Source organism: Oryx dammah, unplaced genomic scaffold (genome assembly GCF_014754425.2).
Source record: "Oryx dammah isolate SB20612 unplaced genomic scaffold, SCBI_Odam_1.1 HiC_scaffold_7, whole genome shotgun sequence".
Taxonomy (NCBI): domain Eukaryota; kingdom Metazoa; phylum Chordata; class Mammalia; order Artiodactyla; family Bovidae; genus Oryx; species Oryx dammah.
The window spans coordinates 42,347,652-42,372,132 of NW_024070191.1; the positions used below are offsets into that span (position 1 = coordinate 42,347,652).

Sequence of the window (24,481 nt, forward strand, 5' to 3'; positions counted from 1 at the left end):
AGATGGTTAAAGAATAAAATCATTTTAATTTTGGTAGAGTAAGGCATGCTAAAATATCAGAAAGCCATAAGATGAAAATGGGTGGAGAAATGTTATAACTTTAGACTTTGTTGCCAAGTGTGCAGCTTAATATTTAAATGTAACTGCTAAAATCATTAAAAATAGGGAGTTAATTAACTACAAATGAGTATAGAATGGAAAGATAAATTAAAATCTATAAATCTAATAGGTTATCAGAAAGGAATAAAAGGGAAAAAAGCAATGATTAACTTCAAAAAAATGGTAAAATAAACCTAAATCAATCAAACTAAATACGACCATACTACTTTTCCAGGTATAGTACAGAAATTATTGACAAAATTGGAAAAAAAATAGTAGAAATTTGAGTTCTTTACAAAGGATATAGTGAAAATATAATGACAGAAAAATTGAAACACAGCTGGAGAGAGATCTGCTAAAAGGAAGAACAAGCATGTTATACTAATAGAAGACAAAATGGACTTTCACAAAAGTGTCACCCTAAAAATGCAAGAGATCTCCAGAAAAACCTTTACTTCTGCTTTATTTACTACGCCAAAGCCTTTGACTGTGTGGATCACAACAAACTATAGCAAATTCTTAAAGAGATGGGAATATCAGACCACCTGAGAAATCTATATGCAGGTCAAGAAGCAACAGTTAGAACTGGACATAGAACAACAGACTGGTTCTAAATCGGGAAAGGAGTGTGTCAAGGCTGTATATTGTCACCCTGCTTATTTAACCTTATGTGCAGAGTACATCATGCAAACTGCTGGGCAGGATGAAACACAAACTGGAATCAAGATTGCCAGGAGAAATATCAATAACCTCAGATATGCAGATGACACCACCCTTATGACAGAAAGTGAAGAAAAACTAAGGAGCCTCTTGAGGAAAGTGAAAGAGGAAAGTGAAAAAGTTGGCTTAAAACTCAACATTCAGAAAACTAAGATTGTGGCATCTGGTCCCATCACTTCATGGCAAATAGATGGGGAAACAATGAAAACATTTTTGGGGGCTCCAAAATCACTGCAGATGGTGACTGTACCCATGAAGTTAAAAGATGCTTGCCCCTTGGAAGTAAAGCTTGGACCAACCTAGACAGCACATTAAAAAAGCAGAGACGTGACTTTACCAACAAAGGTCTGTCTGGTCAAAGCTATGGTTTTTCCAGTAGTCATGTATGGATGTGAGAGTTGGACTATAAAGAAAGTTAAGCACCGAAGAATTGATGCTTTTGAACTGTGTGGTGTTGGAGAAGACTCTTGAGAGTCCCTTGGACTTCAAGGAGATCCAACCAGTCCATCCTGAAGGAAATCGATCCTGAATATTCATTGGCAGAACTGATGCTGAAGCTGAAACTCCGATACTTTGGCCACCTGATGCAAAGAACTGACTCATTTGAAAAAGCCATGAAGCTGGGAAAGATTGAAGATGGAGGAGAAGGGGACGACAGGGCATGAGATGGTTGGATGGCATTGCTGACTCAATGGACATGAGTTTTAGTAGGCTCCGGGAGTTGGTGATGGACAGGGAGGCCTGTGCTGAGGTTCATGGGGTCACAAAGAGTTGGACACGACTGAGAGACTGAGCTGACTGACTGAATGAATTACCCTTAATGACGATTTCTTTTATCCTAAATTAAATTCATCTGTAATTTTATTTTTAAGACATTAATATCAGCAAAATATACAACAAAATGTTAACCTATATTAAATCTGAGTGGCAGTTTCACTGGATATTTTATATTCATCTTGGCACTAGTATGTCTGAAATATTTTCGAGTAACATTTAAAAAGTTCAGTGGCTTTAGCATGTTAAAAATTAGGAATCTATTGTCCCAAATGTCATTTGAACTAAGTTAGAGTTTTATTATGTGTATGTATACATGTGTGCATATATATATAAATTTATGCATTCATATTTATTAAATGCCTACTGTTCTCCAGCTATGAAGGCAGCTTAGGAGTTTACCACGTAAGGATGAATGTCAGAAGAATGGGTTTGGCTATCCCATTGTTGTTTAGTTGCTCAGTAGTTTCCGAGTCTTTTGTGATCCCATCCCACCAGGCTCGTCTGTCCATGGGGTTTCCCAGGCGAGAACACTGGAGCTGGTTTATCATTTCTTCCTCCAGAGGATCCTCCCAACCCAGGGATCAAACTTGGGATCCTGCATTGGCAGGTGGATTCCTCACCACTGGGCCAGCAGGGAAGCCCAAGTCATCCTGTAGAAATATCAAAATCCCCAGCTTTTTAACACAAAAGTTTATTTTCAACTGATACAAAGCCCATTGCAAAGTCATATGTTTTCAGCCTGATGTGGGCATAAGCAGCCTCTACAATTTCTGGAACACAAGTTTTTGTCTTTGTGGAAAGGAAAATGAGAAGACAAAGAAATCATAGGCCAGTTCTTATATGTTCTCACCCCTGACATTCTCAGTCACCCTTGTCTTCCATTGATGAAAGAAATTCCGATGGCCCTGCCTAAGATCAGTTGGCAGTGAAGTGTCAGGTAGGAGAGAAGAGCTAGAAAGATCTGCTTGGCTGGGTGTGTAAGAAACAGATTTTCCTGCCATCATGGAACCAGCAGTCAAGTATAATGTCTAGATCAGAGTCCTTAGTCTCATCACTGTTGACATTTTTGTATTGGCTCACCCTTTGTTGTGGGGCGTCTTCTGCATTGTAGAATGTTTAGAGACACCCCTCTGGTCACTAGACACCCCTCTAGACACCGCCTCTAGTCACTTACTAGTGGCGGCATCTCCCAGGTATGACCACCCCAGAGTTCTCCAGACATTTTCTTGCTCTCTGGATACCGGGGCAGGGGGCGAGGGTCGCTCCTAGTTGAGAAACACTGTTCTAAAAGAGATCAAAGGACTATTTTATAGAATAGGTGGTAAATCTATCAGATTTCATAAGAAGAAGTAGCAAGTGATGAAAATATAAGTAAATTTGTCTCCAAATGTATGTTGATTCATTTATAGTCCTTCTTAACAATATGAGAAAAATCTCCCTTATCTCTTTTATTTGATCCCCAAAGGATGACAATCCTAGACTCTTATAATTTGGCCATTGTTTACCATGTCAGTGGGAAAGATCTTTTTTTGACAGGTATGTGGGCAATCAAGGTGCCAGCCGGAAATGATGTTTCCTAGAACCCTGGCATAGGGGTACAAATATCGGAAGCACAAGACTTTGTATGTACCACAAGTTCTTTATCCATTCATCTGTCGGTGGACATCTACGTTGCTTCTTTGTCCTAGCTTTTGTAAATAGTGCTGCGATGAACACCTGTTGCGGTACGGCTGTCTTTTTCAGTTGTGGCTTCTTCAAGGTATATGTGCAGTATTGGGATTGCTGGGTTGTATGGTGGTCCTTGTTCCTAGTTCTGAAAGGAATCTTCATACTGTTCTCCACAGTGGCTGGGGTGGGGTTCAAGAGGGAGGAGCAATTTGTATACCGATGGCTGATTCATGCTGATGTATGGCAGACAACAACACAATATTGTAAAGCAATTATCCTCCAGTTAAAAATAAATGAAGCTAAAAAAAGCACAAGACTGAATTCAAGAGGTAATCATGGGAAGCCAGGAGATGGTGATCAGTTATTGGAGGTAATGCTGAAAGAATATACGAGGATGGTGAAAATGAGAAAAATACCGAGAACCAGAGCCAGATGGTCTCTGCAATGAAGCACTTGAACGCAGAAATAGACAAGAAGTATTGATGTTTGTATTCAGTCCTGGGCGAAGAGGTGCATGGAAAGGTCCCTGACTGGATGAACGGGCAGGACAGGTACTGAGTCACCGCAAAACACACACATTGATCAAAACCAAAGGGCTGGAGAGGACTCCAGGGAGGAGTGCGGCTGTCTAAGGCGGGTGGGGACAAGGCTTTCAGCACGGCTGCTACAGAGAGACGCAGATAATCAGGCGGAAGTTGTGACAAGCCTGGGTATTTTCTGTGAAGTTGCCTTAGATGTCAAGGGTATGAAAGAGTTTGTATCTTTCTTCCGTTATGGAACAGGAAAATTACAGTGCAGTGTGTATGCTTGTAATCTTTTCAGTTATCATCAATATTTATATGCTAATTCATGGTATAATAAATTGAAGAAACATTCCCATAAAAGGGACCCACTGGCATTTCGTGTAATGCTTGGAACTAAACCTATTTGCTTTAAATTAAATCCTGTAATTAGCAAGTAAGTAATTCTTTAGCATTTTTCTCTATAAATTATTTTCTTAGATAAATAGCAAATAGATCCATCCTATGCGGACAGCTGTTTAATGTTTACAAAAAAGAATAATATATGCTTATTATAAATAATTCAAGCAATAAAGACGTATATAAAATGAGAGTTCTCTCTTCTTCTGCCACTAATTCAGTTCCCAAGCCTTTGTAAGAACCACCTTAAGCTGTAAACACTTTTCAGATTATTTTGTAGCCTTTACTTATTTTTTTAAATTTGTGTAAAGTTTGTTTCCAAAGAGTTACTTTTGTAAACCATTTATTAATTTCTATTTTTATTGCATTCTGCATCTGTTTTGTGAATATTTACATAAAAATCCCATTATTAACAAATATATTAAGTTAATCACTATTCTCAGCAGCTTTGTCTGCTCCTTATTATTTCTGTACATCTCTTCATTTTTCCCTTCAATTCATTTTTCTATTTGCATACACATGTCATATTTCTTATGCAAACTGGTAAGCCACTATGGAGAACAGTGTGGAGATTCCTTAAAAAACTGGTAGTAGAACTTCCATACGACCGAGCAATCCCACTGCTGGGCATGCACCCTGAGGAAACCAGAATTGAAAGAGACACGTGTCCCCCAATGTTCCCTACAGCACTGTTTGCAGCAGCTAAGACAAGGAAGCAACCTGGCTGTCCATCAGCAGATGAATGGATAAGGAAGTAGTGGCTTGTATACACAATGGAGTATTACTCCGCTATAAAAAGGAGCAAGTGTGAGTCAGTTCTAATCAGGTGAATGAACCTGTACCCTATTATACAGACTGAAGTAAGTCAGAAAGAGAAAGACACATACTGTGTATTAACACACACATATATATAGAATTTAGAAAGATGGTACCAAGATCCTACATTCAGGGCAGCAAAGGAGACGCAGACCTAGAGAACAGACGTTTGGACTCAGTGGGACAGGGCGAGGGTGGGATGATTTGAGAAAATAACATTGAAACATGCATATTACCGTGTGTAAAACAGACGAGCTGTGTAAGTGCAGTGCATGAAACAGGGCCCCCAAAGCCAGTGCTCTGGGACAACCAGAGGGATACGATGGGGAGGGAGGAGGGAGGGAGTCAGGATGGGGAGGGCAAATGTAGGCCTGTGGCTGATGTTAATGTAAGCAAAACCATTACAATGTTGTAAAGTAATTATCCTCCAATTAAAAGCAATTGCTTTTTAAAAGTTCCAGGGATTGTAATTTTCTGAATATATGTATATATATATGTGTGTGTATACACATGTGTGTGTATATATACATAAATATATACATATATACACATATATACATAAATATATATACACACGTGTATATACACACATATATATACATATATTCAGAAAATTACAATCCCTGGAACTTTAAAAAATTAATTACTTTTAATTGGAGGATAATTACTTTACAATATTGTTATAGTTTTGAACATTCATCCACTCTCCAAAATAAGATAGAGAAACATTTATCTTTAAGTTTTATTTCTGTTTTTCTGTCTTGAATGTTTTGGAGAGTGGATGTGTGTTCTTTGTTGTTCAGTCGCCCACTCGTGTCCCACTCTTTGCGACCCCGTGGACTGCAGCGCGCCAGGCCTCCCTGTCCCTCACCATCTCCCGAAGTTTGCCCGAGTTCATGTTCAATGTGTTGGTGATGCCGTCCAGCCCTCTCATCCTCTGATGTCCTCTTCTCCTTCTGCTCTCAATCTTTCCCAGCATCAGGGACTTTTCCAATGGGTCATCTGTTCCCATCAGATGACCAAAATGCTGGAGCATTAGCTTCAGTATCGCTCCTTCCAGGGAATATTCAGGATTGACCTCCCTTAAGATTGACTGGTTTGGTCTCCTTGCTGTCCAAGGAACTTTCAGGAGTCTTCTCTAGCACCACAGTTTGAAAGCATCAATTCTTTGGCATTCTGCCTTCTTTACGGTCCAGTTCTCACCACTGTATGTAATCACAGATGATTTATCTTTTGTTTTGGTTTTGTTTTGTTAGCATTTCTTGTTACAAATGAGTTTGGTTTATATTATTGCTAGATTGCCTCTTTCTGCCTTCTCACTGGCAGCCTGTAGGAGTCCTTTTTTCATCCTTGGCAATCACACTGTTCAAGAGTGGGGGTGTGGGAATGTACTGATACCTCTCTATTCTGTGTTTGAATGTCTTTTCTTGCTTTAAGCTTCTGAAAGTGAACATCTTAGTCACTCAGTCGTGTCTAACTCTTTGTGACCCCCTGGACTGCAGCCCACCAGGCTCCTTTGTTCATGGAATTCTCTAGGCAAGAACACTGGGGTGTATTGCCATTTTCTTTCCAAGGGGTCTTTCTGACTCAGGGATGGAACCCGCATCTCCTGCCGGCGACCCTTTACCGACTGGGCCACCAGGGAAGCCCTTTAAACGTCTAGAACACGGCTTTAATCTGTTGCCAGTGGTAATTCTATACTTCCATTGAGCTTTCTTCTTTCTTTCTCCTTCCCATTGACCCTCCCCCCAGCCCGTTTTAGATTTCAGCAGCCATGCTTTTAATTTCTGGGAAAAGTAACCCGGGGTTTGGTTGGGATTTGTCTTTTAAAGAACAGGTCTATTTTGGGTGCCGTCATAGCATCTTGCAAACCTTTGAAGAGACAAATCATACACTTATTTTTCTCTAAGGTTTCTTCTCACTCCTGATTTAGCCCCGTTTGTCAGGGTTACTCCTTGTTTTCGTCTTCTCTGCCAATGGTTTTCTGCAAGTGTTTGTTGCTTTGGACAGTTTGCTTAGGTATGCAGATAAGCGGCAACTGACCAAAGCTACTGATGGAGGGGTCTTCACTCAGTGCTCTTGAAGACCCCTGTGGTTAACTGTTGGACGCTGCTGGAAACCTGAGTCCAGTTGTCTTATGTTGTATGTGACTGTGGCGCACCTGCGTTCTAAGAAGGGGGTCTCTTGTGCTAGCCTAGGGTCCAAATGCTCCTTGGGGTCTGACCCAGCTTCATCCTCCAGCCTCTTCATCCACTGTGTGTTTCCTAAGGAACTGCTCACTTTATTTAGCAAGATGTACTTAACAGGCTTCGCAGGTGGATAAGTGGTAAAGAATCCACTGCCAATGCGAGAGACACAAGAAATGTGGGTTTGATCCCTGTTTGAGAGAAGATCCCCTGGAGAAGGAAATGGCAGCCCACTCCAGTACTCTTGCCTGCAGAATCCCACGGACGGAGGAGCCTTGCAGGCTGCAGTCTATAGGGTCTCAAAGAGTTGGACATGACTGAACTGACTTGGCACACAGGCATGCAACTACCTTAATGCCATTTGCTCTGGTTTCTCAGTAATCGTCATACTTGGAAATTCCTGCAAGGAAGACTATCTAAACTCATTAACAAATGTAGCAGAACTTTTGTATATGCTGTGAGTAATAATTAAGGCAGCTATTAAAGCTTTGAGTTCAAAGACATTTAAGCAAGTGTGTTTTTGAGGTTTGTACTTTGTGTATTTTGAAGCCTATGTATTTTGTCGATAGTCAAGCAGATTTGTAGATTTTATGCACTGACCCTATTTTTAGCCTGTACTGATTATGCATTTCTTAGCTCTTTAGGGTTTTACCTTCGGTTTGAGCTTATCTACTTGAAATCTTCATATAAATTCCTCAAACTTGTGTTCTGCTAATATTCCTCCTCTACTTTTCAGGGCTAATATTGATTTATGTTTAATTTACCATTTTCCCCCTGTTATTCTAATGAGATTTGGGGAGATAGAAAAAATTAAATAACACTGTCAAGTCGACAGTCTCTGACTAGGAGCCTGCAATCATTTTTGGTTGAGAAAGTCTCAATTTTCTGTATGCATTTTTAATAAATATAATCTACTGCCGTACTTAAAGGTAGGCAGAAGCTGACCTGGTGAATGTTCTGAAGTCTGTGCTCTAACATGGTGGGTGGACACCCCTGGTGGAGTCAAGATGCTTCAGAAGACCAGAATAAGCCATTTACTTCCTTGCTGAATGAGCGTGAAAGCAATGCCCGCTCTGGAAACTGTCCCCCAAGCTGCCGTGTCACATAATATTCCTGTCTCATGATAGTTATGTTCAATCCTGCTTTGATATGAGGCTGTTCTCCTTATTAGATTGTAATCTAGGGGCCATAATTTATCTGCCTTTATAATTCCCAACCGTGGACATTTTCTGCAGCACGTGCACGTACTAGAGGAAAGAGTGAGAGCAAATGTGGAAGCAGAGAGGGAGTGAGAGAGGCAGAGGGGCAGAGAGAGAAAGAGGTCAATGAGCCAACTGTCATAGCTGTGAGCAGATCAGCTCTCAGTGGTAAAGCACGTTTGTAGAATATAGTGTAACACGGGAGTGGCCAAACCGCTGACCATCCTTAATGGAATCAGTTCTTTGGATAAAGTTTAGAGAGTGCTGTGCATGTCAGTCTCAGCCTATGAATGGTAAGAGTTTGGGGCAGTAACTCGTTAAGATGGCAAGGAGGAGGTGGACCGTGTACCCTTTTAAGAACATGGTGTTGAAAAACATAGCTTCTCCCCAGAAAAATGCAAGCGAAGTGGTGTCAATCATTTCAGAAAGGGGGTGGGGTCTCTGGATTCCAAGATAGGAATTCCTGTTGTAGAAGGCTTGACACTATCACACACGTGTACTGATTGCTTCATGTATCTTGAACTATCAATTCCTGAAAGAAATAGAAGCTAGAAAGAGACGGAGGAGGAAGAAAGCTGCTACCTGGTGGGGTCCTTTTTAAAATGTTTTATTTATCTGTGATGTAAAATACAAGGATTTTTTGTGTAGCATAATCAGAGTCTTGAAGACCTGACTTTCATCTCTGCAACTTAGCAAAGATGTGATCTTAGGTATAATTGCTGCGTCCTGCATGTCTCAATAGCTCACTCCTTCCAATGGAATCTTAATCATTTCCTACCTTCTACAAAACATTATTGTCTGCATTAAATTGATTCTTGCATCAATTGATGTTTACAACCATATTTATTTACTTTCCTAATTTACTATATTTAGATTTCATCCAGGACTTTATTTTATGCATCAAATTTTAAAAGTTTCTAAGAAATATCAAGTTATAGTATTTTGTGAATTAAATCTGATGATAGAAAGAGATGTAGTCTTCTTGTCTTGAACTCATCAGTGTGAAGACAGGTAGTCTGGTGGGTAATAGTCCAGTATTGGGTCCATTCTTGGGCAGTTTGCTTCTATTTTAATGATAGACATATTTGGGAAGAGCCAATTAAAGTCTGATGAAGTATAGGCATGTGTGTTATTTTGTAAGAATAAGTATACTGTTCTTCAATATTTCAGGTGCTTTAGAATAGCGATTGTCTTACTTTGTATTTATTTCCATGAAAAGCTTTCTTACTAGGGATTTTTTTTGCTTACATGTACTTAAATATTTTGGAAACAGTGAATGGTGGAATTTACTCATAAATTATTGAAGTTATGTGCAAAAATAAATCAAGCTCTAAGTAATTATTTATTATGCTTCTGGGACCAATTTAGGGAAGATTCATTAACAAAACTTGTAGGAAGCCATGTCTCATGTCTTCGATGAGTTATATCAGTAGTGAAACGTTTTCAGTTATGATCTGGTGGAATATTCTCTTCTAGGATTCTGCCATGTACATTTAGTTCTAAATAGATGCTATTTTCACTGAGTGGGGTGTGAATACAGGAGAAAGGAAGGAGTGGAAAAAAATCAGACAAGATGTATTGAAATAGCTCTGTTCCATTATTTTGCCTATTGCAAAGATAAACAATGTTTGTCCAAATAATTATTCTTACAGAAGCACAGACATTGTTCTTATGAGGAGAGTGTGATGCACGTGGGAAAAAAGTCCAGCTGGTTTTCTTCTGCTTGTGCGATGAGATGAATTCATAGAATCCAGTCTGGCCACAAGATCTTTTTGTGGTATTTGGTCAGTGGGAGCCTCGTGTCCATCTAGACCCCATCAGAGAGACTTAGACTGTGGATTTCTAGGCTTGAAATGTGTTTATCACAATTACCTCATAAGGCACTCCCAGCCTCTAGACAGGCAGGGGTGCAGATATGAGTCTAAGCAGTGAAAACTCAACAGATCGCCTTTCTTTCCCCCCAAGAACTTCAAGGGCTGGTTCAGAAGTGAACAGACGTTGGGAGTAAACAGTCACTCCTGGTGCGAATGACCTCAGAGAGACAGCAGCGCGTGGCCCTGAAGAGTTCCTAGTTCACCGCCCAGGAGTGGAACCTGGGTGGCCCAGGTGAAAACCAGGCGTCTTAGCTGTTAGAGCACTAGGGCCCAGGTTAGAAGAAAAGTTCCCCGGCTCTTGTTTCAGGCAGGCAGAAACTGCAGAGATAGGTCCAGAGTTTATTGTTAGAAACACAGCACAGTAAGTGGGAGAGCACAGAGAGAGACAGTTTAGGTTTTTAAGACAGAAATAAGGCAGAAATACACATCCAGAGGGAAAGGGTGCAGGCATTCTCTCTAATGGAGGGCAGCACAGGAATGAGGTGACTGAGAGCCCTCGTTTGGATAGTTCTGCTGGATCTTTCTGGTTGTTGTTTTCCAGTCGTGTCCAAGTCTTTGTGACCTTGGACTGTAGCATGCCAGGCTCCTCTGCCCTCCACTCTCTCCCCAGATTTTCTCAGCTTCACGCCCATTGAGCCACTGATGCTATCCAACCATCTCATCCTCTGCCAACGCCTTCTCCTTTTGCCTTCAGTCTTTCCCAGCACCAGGGTCTTTCCCAATAAGTCCCCTCCTCACATCAGGTGGCTTCAACTTCATCAGTTGAATATTCAGGGTTGATTTCCTTTAGGATTGACTGGTTTGATCTTCTTACTGTCTGAGGGACTGTTAAGAGTCTTCTCCAGCACCACAGTTTGAAAGCATCAATTCTTCAGTGCTCAGCCTTCTTTATGGTCCAACTCTCGCATCCTTACATGACTACTGGAAAAGGGTCATTTTTACCTTTGACTAATTATCTTGTTTGTTTCCTCACACCTGACCTGTTCTAGGATACTCCCCAATAGGCATGCACAACTTTTTGCTGAGATGGAGTCTGCTGCAGAGGCCTGGGGGTATGTCCACACATATTATGGGGTGGCGTCCCTTCCCTTTTTGACTCCCAAGGAGCCCTCTTGAGCCTGTGCAGAGAGGGAAGTGGTCAGTAGTCAGGCATCTCATCCCTTTACTTCCACAGTTCAGCTTCTGCCTCTAGCTTTGTCCTTGGTGTGCATGGGTGAGAACAAACCTTCAATCTCACTCCCCTTGACAAACACGAGCTTCTGGCATTTGTTTCTTCCTCACTGGTGTTTCTTTCCTCACCGAGGCAGAGAGAATTATGTTGGCAAATTATGTGTATGCAACTCTTGTGGGTTTTGCTCTGCCCCAAAGTTAATTTTGTAAATACTCTTTGTCTTGTGACATAGAGGGATTACGTGCATATGGCAAGAACAGCCAAAATGTCTCTGGATCTTTCTTCCCTACCTTTTCTTATTCTGCCTTCCATGGGTACCCTGCTTTATCATACATACTACTTTTTAAAATGAGTAAATTTTCTTCACGTTTTATTCACTGTCTTTTCATCTTGATGTCTCTTAGAGGTTTTTTGCTTCTTCTCTTTTGCTTATTTGTCTTCATGCAATAGGCTACTAAGGGCAAATGCAATCAGGAAGATGATACTAGTTGTAAGGCTTTGATGCCAAGTTGAACGGACTTTGCTCCTCCATTCTCCTCCTTTTCCTTGATTCTTTTTATCTCCATTCTACTGTTTCTATCCCTACCGTTACTTCTATTTATGCCCTGTTCCCTTATATTTTTATTTTTTATTGTTTTGTAATTTTTGATATTATACTATTTTCAAAGCTATAGATTCAATGGACTAAAAATCTACATGTGTGCTGTGGTTAGTTGCTCAGTCGTGTCTGACTCTTTGCGACCCCATGGACTGTAGCCCATCAGGTTCCACTGTCCATGGGATTCTCCAGGCTGGAATGCTGGAGTGGGTTGCCATGCCCTCCTCCCGGGGATCTTCCCCACCCAGGGATCGAACCTAGGTCTCCTGCACTGCAGGCAGATTCTTTACTGTCTGAGCCACAGGGAAGCGCGCCCCCCCCCCCAAATCTATATACCCATTACCAAACTTAAGAAATAAAATATAACAATGCAACCATTTGCAGCAACATGGGAGGATTATCATACTAAGCGAAGGAAGCAGACAGAGAAAGACAGATACATGTGGTTTCACTTTTCGGTGGAAACTAGAAAAATGATGAAAGTTTTAAATGATAAAAATTCTGTTCTGTTTTTACAGAACAGAAACAGACTTACAGACATAGAAAACAAGCTTATGGTTACCAAAGGTGAAAGGGCAGGGGGAGGGCTAAACCAGAAGTCTGGGAAGAGCAGACACACACTGCGACACATAAGCGATGGCCAAGAAGGGCCTGCCGCACCGCGCAGGGCACTGTGTTCACTATCTCGGAAAAGAGCCCAGAAAGAGTATCTGTGCATCTGACTCACTGTGCTGTCGCCGAAACTGACACAGCGCCGTCAATCAGCTGCACTCTGATTATAAAGGGAACAGCGACAACAGACTGGGTGGCCCCTCAGTGCCGCTTTAGAACTCCCTCCTCCTCTTTAGCCAGAAGCCGCCACTCTCTAGGTTTTGGCATTTAAAAATCCCGTATTTTACTATTTCATTTTACATTTAAACGTTTTGCGAATTGTATATTTGCCATAACCTTCTGCAACTTGGGCTTCCCTTGTGGCTCAGCTGGTAAAGAGTCTGCCTGCAGTGCGGGAGACCTGGGTTCAATCCCTGGGTCGGGAAGATCCCCTGGAGAAGGGAACAGCTACCCACTCCAGTATCCTGGCCTGGAGAATCCCACGGACTGTATAGTTCATGGGGTCACAAAGAGTCAGACTGAGAGAATTTCACTTTCTGCAAATTAATTTCTCCTTGAAATTATTTTTTTAAATAATCATTGTTATTGTATTTTCTATTGTGTGGATAAACTACAATTTATTTTTCATTTTCTGGTTGGTAGATATGGATATTTATAATTTTTCCTATTCCATGCATTATTGGAATAAGCACTTTCACATATATTTTAACACACTGTACACCTCATAATAAGAATTCTGGGGACTGTTCGGCTTAGGGTAACTGGGTTTTTAGTTTTTATTTTATTTTTTTAGCTGATTTACAATGTTATATTAGTTTCTGGTGTACAACAAAGTAACTCAGTTATACATAAACATGTATCTATTCTTTTTCCATTCTTTTCCCATTTAGATTATTACAGAGTATTGAGCAGAGTTCCCTGTGTTACACGAGTCCTTAAATAGATATTTCATAGTATACTCCAAACCAGTTTAACCAAGTTCCCTCTTCTCAATGTATGAGGATTTGATTCCTTCACATTTTTCCTAATGTTAATATTTGTACAACTTTGTAATATTTTGATTTCTGTATTTTCTGTTGTTTATTATTTTCTTCCTTCTAACCTTTTAAAATGCATTGTGGCTTTAATTCTGTTCTTCTATGTTAGGCATTCCTCTCAATTTTCAGAGTTCTAACATAAGAATTTATTTATTTTTTTTACAAAGAAAATATTTTTATTTGTATAACAAATATCCTAAGAAGTGATGACACAATAAAATTAACATTGTTAAAGTATGTCAAGACACAAATAGATATTAAATGCTATTAATGATTAATCTTTTTTTCTCATCCAAGCTCCCATCAATTATTTTACAGAGTATCTCGGGCACCTTTCTGACTGAACCATAAGCATGATATGTATCCAGGTGATTCAATTATGACCTCTGAAAGAATGGTTCCTTCCATTAGTCCTCATTAACTTTCTTTTTTTTGCTTTTTCTTCTTTTTCTCTGCACTAGGAACTGCTGTGCTGGTGCATGGCTCTTCTTCAGAAAGTGGTTCTTCCTTAACGGGTTTCTTTTTGTCCTTTTTCTTCTACATCGTCCACTACTTCTTCAACTTTAATTTTAACGTTGGCCTTTTGGGCCTTCTTTTCAACAACTTCATCCTCTTTGTCTACTTGTTCAATCTTGCGTTTTTTAGAATAGGTTGGTAGTGTGGAGTCACCAGAAGGATCGTAAGTCTTCACTTCACTTTTATAACATAAGAATTTAAATTTATAATTTTTATCATGCACACTGATGTAGCTCATCATTGCTTGTCTTGATTTGCAGTAGTGTTATAATTATTCAGCTTTAAGCAGTTCCTGATTTTCATTCTTGTTACTGAAAGTGTGTGCAAAAATTTCCACATACCTTTTAGTTGTCTTTGTTGCATTTTTCGTTGCAGGGAACCAAACATGTGCTTTCCGGCTTGATTGCATTGTGGTTAGAAAAACAAAATCTGTATGGAAGTGATTCTGCCTTATATTGAAAGCATAGTGTTCTGAAGACCTGAATTTTATGAGGAGTCTCAGTTCCAATGCCTTTCTTAGTAAAGCTAGTTTTTGAAAAATAAATAGTTATATGCCAACTGAATATGCAAAATGGAAAAATGCAAAATGGAACCCTACTTCTCACCAAATACCAGAATGAACTCCAAATCCATCAAAGATTCAACAGTAAAGAGAAAAACTATACAAAGAAGACCAGAAGAAAAGATGGTTCAGTTTCTTTATAATCTGGATGCAGGAAAGCCTACCTAAGACTCAAAATGCAGATATGATAAAAGATTGGTAAATTTAACCCTATAACAATTATAAAAAGAAACATTTTGTATAAACAAGAAGAAAACTCTATAACCTAAGAACAGCATAAGTGACAAACTGGGAGAAATTGTCGTGTCTGTTATAGATGTGTGTATACGTGTCTCATTGCAGCTTATGTGGGATATTTTTATCTGATAAAGTGTGAATATCCCCAACATGTAAATTCCTAAAGAAACAGAAGATCACTGAAAACCCAACAGAACAGTAGATAAAATATCTGGGTGGTTAGGATTAAACATATACATACGAGTCTTACAAAGACAAATGATGATTATTAAACTTTACTAGTAAATTTAAAATGTAGACTAAAACTACACTGAGCTATCATTTCTCACCTTTCAGACTGGCAAGAATTCAAAAACTGAGTGCATACCATTGATGAAACTATGGAGAATTTCTGCTCTCATACATTGCTGATAGGCATACACAACGCCTCTGGGGAAGAATTTGTAGTATTTATCAAAACTACATAAACATTTCCCACTGAACTTGCAGTGGGTGCCATTTATGGCTGTATACTCAGACGAGAAACCTCTACATAACCCAAATACCTTATGTGCAAGGTGATTCAAGCAGTGTCATTGAAATAGCATGATTTTGAAAACAACCCAAATAAATATCCACAAAAGCCTGATTTGAATCAACTGTGGCAGACCTACACAAAAGGCTTATTTCTCAGATGTTTAAAATTGAAGTTGGTCTCTATGAACACTTATGGAACGATTTCTAGAATATATTGGTTAGTGAAAAAAATCAAGATGTGGTATAATGTTGCTCATTTTGCATACAGAAGCATGGCCAAGATAAATAGAAAAGTGAGGACAATGGTTGTCAGTAGGAGTGGGTGGAAGCAGGGCAGAAGGCATGTGGATGAGAAGGAGACCTCGCTAGTGTACCTTTGACAACATGTTCTTTTTTTTAATATAAATTTATTTATTTTAATTGGAGGTCAGTTACTTTACAGTATTGTATTGGTTTTGCCATACATCAACATGAATCCGCCACAGGTGTACACGTGTTCCCCATCCTGAACCCCCCTCCCTCCTCCCTCCCCGCACTATCCCTGTGGGTCGTCCCAGTGCACCAGCCCCAAGCATCCAGTATCATGCATCGAACCTGGACTGGCGATTCATTTCATATATGATATTATACATGTTTCAATGACATTCTCCAAAATCATCCCACCCTCGCCCTCTCCCATAGAGTCCAAAAGACTATTCTATACACCTGTGTCTCTTTTGCTGTCTCACATACAGGGTTATTGTTACTATCTTTCTAAATTCCATATATATGCGTTAGTATACTGTATTGGTCCTCTCAAACCATTGTTAGTAAATGAGGATTTTTTTGTAATTATATGATTTCACTTTTTTTAAGATAAATTTATTTATTTTAATTGGAGGCTAATTACTTTAGTTAAAACTGGGTCAAAAATTGAGTCTAAATCTGTGTCTAATTTTCAAAAGCAACTTCACACATCACCTGAGCCCAGGTCTAGATGTCTTTCTTGTGGATTTTGTTTGAACCCAATCCACTGGGCCTTCCCTGGTGGTCAAGTGACTGGGCTCTGCATGTCCAGTGCTATGGGCCAGGGTTCATTCTCCGGCCCGGGAACTGAACCCTATGTGAGGCAGCTAAGGGTTCAGAGGCCTCAGTGAAGATCCTGCGTGCCTCGGCAGTGCAGTCAAAATAAAGAAATGGAGGTTTGCAAGCCCCTGTTTCTGCCACCGCTGTGCGAGCGCTGCAACAGTTTCTAACTGCTGCTCTGGTTTCCCCCTTGGTTTTCTTGTTATTTTTGGTATTTTAACTTATGTAGTGGGTGAGCAACAACAACTTACATTTACATAATTAAAAGGATGTTTATCGAATTTTATCCAATATTTTTGTTTTTGCAAAAGATAATTTTTTAAGCAAACCAAGTTTGCTGTGGTGCCACGAGTAAAAGGCCTTCTTTCTTGGCGCTCTTACTTCCCTCCTCTTCTTCCCTCTGTCCCACTTTGCTCCTCATTATGTTAAGGTCTTTTTAATCTTACTGATGCATTTCCCTGGTGGCTTAGTTGGTAAAGAATCTGCCTGCCTTGCAGGAGACCCAAGTTGGATCCCTGGGTCGGGAAGATCCCCTGAAGAATGAAATCGCAACCCACCCCAGTATTCTTGCCTGGAGAATTCCATGGATGGAGGAGCTTGGTAGGCTAGCGTCCATGGGGGTGGCGCAGAGTCAGACGTGGCTGAATGTTTTATTTCTCATTTTCCATCTGAAATTTAACATCTTTCCTCTTGTGCTTAGCCCTATTCATATTTGCTATAGTCAAAAAGTATAATTATCCAGTCAATTTTATATAATCATGAAATATCATGTAAAAATTATCTCCGAAAATATCTGTATATTCCTAGAAGTTGTAAATATGAAGTAGGGTGTCATAAGCTTTTCATTAAGTAAAAAGCATAGAGACACAACCTTGATTTCCTTGAGACTACAGAATACCCAAACCATTTGCAATGGACTTTTCTGAAATAGATCTTCAATAAGGATACTGTTCTGTCACAGAAGCACTGCTTAATTCCTTTCCCTCCTCCTCTCAGAAGTTAAGCTATAGATAAGTGTTACCAAATTGTGTTAAATTCTCCTCTGCTTAAAAACATGTATCTCATTATCACCTCACACCAGTGAGAATGGCCATCATCAAAAAAGTCTGCAAACAATAAATACTGGAGAGGGTGTGAAGAAAAGGGAACCCGCTCGCACTGTGGACGGGAATGTAAACTGATACAGCCACCAAGAAAAATGATATGGAGAGTCCTTTAAAAACTAGGAATAAAACCACCACATGGCCCAGCAATCCCACTCCTGGGCATACACCCTGAGGAAGCAAAAATTTAAAAAGACACATGTATCCCAATGTTCACTGCAGCACTATTTACAAAAACTAGAACATGGAAGCAACCTAGATGTCCATCAACAGACAGATGGATAAAGAAGCTGTGGTACATATACACAGTGGAATATTACTCAGCCGCAAGAACGAACACATCTGAGTCAGCTCTAATAAGGTGGAGGAGCATAGAGCCTATTATACAGAGTGAAGTAAGTCAGGAAGAGAAAGATAAATATCATATGCTACCACGCATATACAGAATCTAGGAAGATGGTACTGAAGAATTTATTTGCAGGGCAGCAATGGAGAAACATAGAGAACAGACCTATGGACACAGGGAGAGGGGAGGAGAGGGTGAGATGTATGGAGAGAGTAACATGGAAACTTACGTTACCACAGGTAAAGTAGATAGCCAATGGGAATTTTCTGTGCATCTCAGAGAACTCAAACAGGGGCTCTGGGACAATCTGGAAGGGTGGGGTGGGGAGGGAGATGGGAGGGAGGTTCAAGAGGGAGGGGACACGTGTACTTAGGACTAAATCATATTGAGGTTTGACAGAAAACAGCAAAATTCTGTAAAGCAATTATCCTTCAATTAAAAAATAAATGAATTTTTAAAAAATGTTTCTAAAGATTTAAGCATGACCCAAGTGCAGACCATCCTCGAATTAGAACCAGAAGGTGTGTCTCTTGGACTGTATTAATACATAAAAGTGCTATTCTTTTCCTTTACATTTACAGTCAGAGCTCAAAAAGGCACATTCAAGAGGGAAAGAAAGCTTTGAAAACTTTAAATATCTGTGAATAGTCAGTTATTAGAGGTAGAGATAGACCCCCAAATAATAGTCTTTTGTATATTTCCGTTTCTGCTTTTACATACTCTAAGGCTCATTCCCATTTCTACAAATGTTTCTTGGAACAAAGGCTTGGACGTTTTTGGTAAAATAGTAGCACTTTGATATTTCACATTTAGTGTTCTAAAAGTTGTCTAATGGGTCCTTCTTTATGTTAGATTTTCAGAGGGCTTTACAGAGAACTCGTCCTTAAGTGGGGATGTGGGGAGGGATGTTGAACTGCAAGTGCTGAAGCTCACATTTTATGCAAATAATGCACTATTTTCAAAGCTTAGTTTAATGAGTGGACACTCACTAACACACACTTACTTCCCAAGTGTACTTTCATCGCATTAAGACAAGTATATATGACATATAAACTATCAGAAACTATCCCTGCAGAAGAGGCAATAGGAAAAGAAAAGGGATAAGAGAGAATGTGACTCTGGCAGCAAAAAGGGAAAAATGGAAAAAGGAAAATAATATTCTGTTTTTAAGTTTTTGACAGCAATGCTTTAAAATGTAAAACATCATACAAAATAACACCAGCGTTTGCACTGCTACTAGACCCCAGAGATCAACAAGGAATGACTGTCTACTAAATATCTTAACCACTTCATTCCCAAACCCAGTGTTCAATTCCCATATTACAAGCATGTTTCGTGCGTTTTAATTATTTCTTCCAGTTTTATTGGGGTATAGTTGACACACACTGTCACGCTGTAAGGTGTGTGGCGTAATGACTTGATTTATATAGACTGCGCAGTGACACCACAGTAAGCTAAGTGAATACCTGTCACCTTGAAAAGCTGGCTGTTAGTCACTCAGTCATGTCCACCTCTTTGCAGCCCCTTGGACTGTAACCTACCAGGCTCCTCTGTCCATGGGGTTTTCCAGGCCAGAATACTGGAATGTAGACATTCCCTCCTCCAGGGGACCTTTCCAACCCAGGAACTGAATCTTGGTGTCCGGCATTGCAGGGCAGATTCTTCACCATTTGAGACAGTAAGGAAGCCAAAAGGAAAAAAAAAAAAAAAGGTTTTTTCCTTGTGATGATGTATTTGCATTTCTTAGTTTTTCTGTCAGCTTTTCTTTCTTTCAAGTGATTAGAGTTTTTTTGAAATCCCAGTAGGATAGTTTAATTTGCTTTACCTTTTAAGGAAATGGGCAAATTGTATCTTAAAGTAGAAACATGTTGATAGGAATTCTTAATTTGGGGTCTTTGGGGAGACTCCAATAGTTTTCTGTTGATGTTTTTGCTGTTGTTTGGTGTCTGCGTGGGTGTGGATGTCTGTGTAATAAGAATCTTTTTTTAATTGCATCTTTATTTTTAGTGCCTCTAAGGGAAACACAGCATGTCTTTCAATTATGAGTGCAGATGACAAAGCGTAGTATATGCAATTCCTATGACTTTGCCAATAGATATAATAGAAATCTATTGTTGCAGATATCTTGATGTATTTTTATATGTATCACCACCTTGAAATAATGCTCCTTATTAGACCTTCTAAGACATATGTTATTAATATTTAGTGTGTTGAAAAATAAGAACATATATGATCCTCTCACACTTAAAAATATTTTGATAATGGAATTTTTAGATTCATTTGCTTTGTAATTATTTGAATTTTGATATTTGAATTTAGGAGTTTTTAAAAGCAGCATTATTAGCAATGCCAAAGGGCCCTATTGCATGTGGTCATACACACACACACACACACACACTCTGAAGGGTCCTTTTATTAATTTATACCATTACAGTAAAGTGGAAATTCTCTTTTGCAGTGTGTGTTCCTTGAGAGAGAATGATACAGACTTCATTTCCTAGGTTCCCTGAGTTTAGGTTTTTAAAAGGCCTTTCCAGACTCCCTAAGTCCTGCTGTTGACAAACATTCTCATTTTGAGTTCTGTTTCAGCATTGCAGCCCATATACATTAGTCATGCTCCCTGAGAGGCAGAATTCCCTTTGCAGTCTTGTTGAAGTTTTTATCTGTAAAAAGCCAAGGGCATTGCACTGCATTAAAATACCACAGAGAAAAAAAATATTCTAAGAGTTTTACTGACAAACAATTTCTCTGAAATTAGCTTGGTGTCTTCACTACTGCTGCTTCCACCTGAGAAGACACCTAAAGTAAAACAAAGCTGTGTTTTCTTCTTCCTGCCGTGTCTGGCCTGAACACGTGCCTGCTAAGCTGCTTCAGTCCTGTCCGACTCTGCGACCCCATGGACTGTAGGCCTCCAGGCTCCTCTGTCCATGGGATTCTCCAGGCAAGAATCCTGGAATGGGTTGCCATGCTCTCCTCCAGCAGATCTTCTCAACCCCGGGAACCAAACTCTCATCTCTCTCTTTGTATCTTCTGCATTGACAAGTGGGTTCTTTACCACTAGCACCAGCTGGGAAGTCCTTAAGGTGGACAACTTTTAATACAGTCTAAGCCCAGGAAATTAGAACATTTATATTGCTAGTTGATTTCAATAATTTGTGAGTACAGTTCTTCAAATGAGGAGAAACAGCTTAACTATCATCAACCTTCTTGGACCTCCTATCTTCTATCAATATCCCCATCAATGTCTTTAACTTCATTGTATTATTGGAAGGCAGACGCACAATCTATGGAGTCAACCCGACTAATATTCAAATCTGATTCTGCCATTACTCTTAACCTTGAGCCTAACTAATATCTCTTACACAGTGTTCCTGTTTATAAAATGAAAATTATAGCAGCTATATGACATGACTTTAAAAAGTCAATGAAATTATATGCACATGTGTGTATACATAATATATATGTGTGTGTGTCTGTGTGTGTGTGTGTTCAGTGTTTTGTAAAGATCCTGGCATAGAGTAAGTGTACACAGTGAGTGCAAGATAAAGGCCTGCCATTGCTATTATCACTTATTAATATCCTTGACTTCAACCTAATTCTCTTTCAGGAACTAGACCTCTCCTTTCCAGCTACCCATGCAGAGAAGGATGAGACTCTTCACAGCACAGACACCAAGTGTAACGCCGCACTGCTTTTCTCTCTAAGGCAGCTCTCTTGCCTCCTCAGTTATGGTACAAGGATGAGCAGGTGGACAGGGTCTTCAGGCCTGCAAGCTGGGAGTGACTGCCATTTACTAACCGAGTGTGTGATCAGTTGGTGAATGTGGTTGACGGAACACACACAGGGTGTAGATCTAAATGTAGGCAGTGACCTAACAAAGCCAAGGTTCACCAGCCAGGGGTGAGCCGGAGCCACGTCCAGTCAAAGCAGGGTTTATCTAACGTGGGAAACCGCACTCCTTGCCAGCACCAGGGAAGTCCCAGTAGGAGTGTAGGTGGACGGGCTTTCACAGGTCTGGGTTCTGGGGCATGGTTCTCAGCAGGACCTGGGAACAGCACCCGACTCCAGACTGACTTCAGGGAGGAGACCAGATGGGGCAGGGCTGCCTCAGGCACTGGTGGAAAGCAGAAAATGCACCGGGAGACGTGTTGCTCGTCATCCTGCAGCAGTGCTCAACCTTGGGAGGCACAGGGAACCGTTTTGTATGCAGTCCTATTGATGTCCCATTGGGAGCAATTGTTTTTGTTTCCACAGAACTTCACATTCTGATTACCAGCAAAGCTGCTTTCTTTTCTCTCACTACACTTCTTTTAGAGCAAGGTAATGCCACTACCGGTCTTGACTGAGTTTTTAAAGTTTTCCGTAGCAGACATCAAGAGCATCATTGATTAATGATGAATAAATCTGCAATTTAGTCACACACTGCAAAATTGACTGAAATCCAGTCACCATGTTTTTATGGGAAGTGCTGATTAACTTCATTGATGAGACTTCTCACTATTTTGGGGATTCTGAAGGGCCAACAGACCATAAGAGCCCGTATTCTCTAGGAGCTCATAATCTAAAGAGACAAGAGAGGTAAATAATAATTCCACTCGGGTGGAATAGATGATGACATAATGTCACATGCCTAAAGAAAGGTTGTCTAGACAAGTCGGGAAAAACTTCTCAGATATTGTAATAATTAAATTGGGACTTGGAGTTTTGTTGAATTCTATTAAAGGAAAAGCAATGGTTAACTGCAGGGAGAAGACTGAGGGATAGAGGTAGTTAAGAATGTGAAAGTATCGCCCACATGTTTTGTTTTCAATAAGCAATGCTTTTCTCCCAAAGCACCCCAGTGGAAATTGAAAAACAAATCAGTAAGAGATGTTCGAAAAACCTGGCACATTGATAAGAAACTTTAAGAAGATGCATTAGTAACAGGATTGGCAAGGATGCAGTGAAATAAGCAAGCTCAAAAATTGCAGGGGAGAGAACAAATTACTGTAACATTCCTGGTTGGTGATTCAACAGTTTGCATCACGGGCTTTCGAAACATTCAAATACTTTGGCTTGGTGACTCCACTTCTTGGAGTTTATAGAAGAAACCAATCAACCCTACATACAAAGGCTTATACATGAAGATTTTTATCACAAGTCACTTATAGTAGCTAAGAGATTAGGAACAATCTAATTTGTCAAGACAGATAAAGGTAAATAAATTCATTACGGCACAGCCATGCACTCGGACACTCTGCAGTCATTAGAAAACACGTTTGTAAAGAACACTTAATGATACAGGCAAGGTGCTCATAATACCGGAAGACCTCAATAGACTATAATAGCATGACCTTTAGCCTCAGACAGACCCAAGTTCTTGGCATATCTTTGCTAACTATCCATATAGCTTGGGAAAAGTGGCTTACGTTATCTGAGCTGCAGCCTCTTCATCTACAAAATGGGTAACATAATAGTACTCACTCCATCCAGCTGCTGTGAAGGTTGATCAGAAAGGCATTTAAAGAGTTTAGTGCCTGACACCGTAACACGGGCTGAATAAATGACGTGATGGATGACGATGATCTTTCTCTTCCGTCTCACAGAAGCGATGGCGCGGCCTTCTGCTGCGGGTGGCTGTTATTTGCGTGTCTTCTGTTGTGTTCAGTATGAACTTGTTTGGCTAATAGCCTGGTGTTCCTTGTATTCTGTGTGCAGAGCAAACAAGAAGGGCTTCAGATGCCCGCAGTTATTAGAAAACTTCTAGAGGCTTTTTTAAAATATAAATTTACTTGTTTTAATTGTTTCTGATCTTTGACTTTTGCTGGATCTCTGGCTTCTGTAAAACTAGCTATTATGTTATCTATTAAGCAGTATTTATAGCCCTGCTGGGTTGGGGTGGAGTGAAAAACGGTAGCCAATAACCTATGTAATAATGAGTGCTGGGTGTTACACACTTGCACACAGAGTAACTGATTTAATTCTCGTAACAAACACATGAGACAGGACTGTTAGTACTGTCATTCCACAGGTGAGCATGCTGGACAGGTGAGATCATTTGCCCAAAATATCACACAGATAATTAGTGGATCAGTCAAGATGCAAGCCCATGTGGTCTGGGCCTGAAATCCATAATTCGTTAACACACGGAAGTGAACTATAAAACCCATTCAGGCGGACACTGTATCAGACGCATTACTAATAAACCTCCACTTCCTGCCACTGTTATTGGTATAAAGTCACAGCTCAGTAAGTCTTGCCGGAAGCTTGATCGTCTGGCTGAAGTGAAGAGGGTGGACACTGCACGGTCCAGATTCAGACTGTTGCCTGCAGCATTTCTGATAATCGGTCCACAGCTGACCTTTACCCTCTGGGCTTTCAGGTCGAGTATCTGTGTGGAAGCGGCACCACAGTGCAGTTTCTTGTTGGAATAGCTGTCACGCTGGAGCACCCGTGTCTCTCGGGGGGACGGTATCTGAC

At 40.2% G+C, this 24,481-nt stretch overlaps 1 long non-coding RNA gene across 1 annotated transcript; it reads left to right on the forward strand.

Annotated features, from left to right (window-relative positions):
- The first annotated feature begins 4,586 nt into the window (after positions 1–4,586).
- Positions 4,587–18,103, forward strand: LOC120865691. Its single transcript, XR_005721482.1, has 3 exons — positions 4,587–5,022; positions 5,166–5,167; positions 18,052–18,103. It is a non-coding gene; the product is annotated as an uncharacterized LOC120865691 (long non-coding RNA).
- Positions 18,104–24,481: the final 6,378 nt, after the last annotated feature.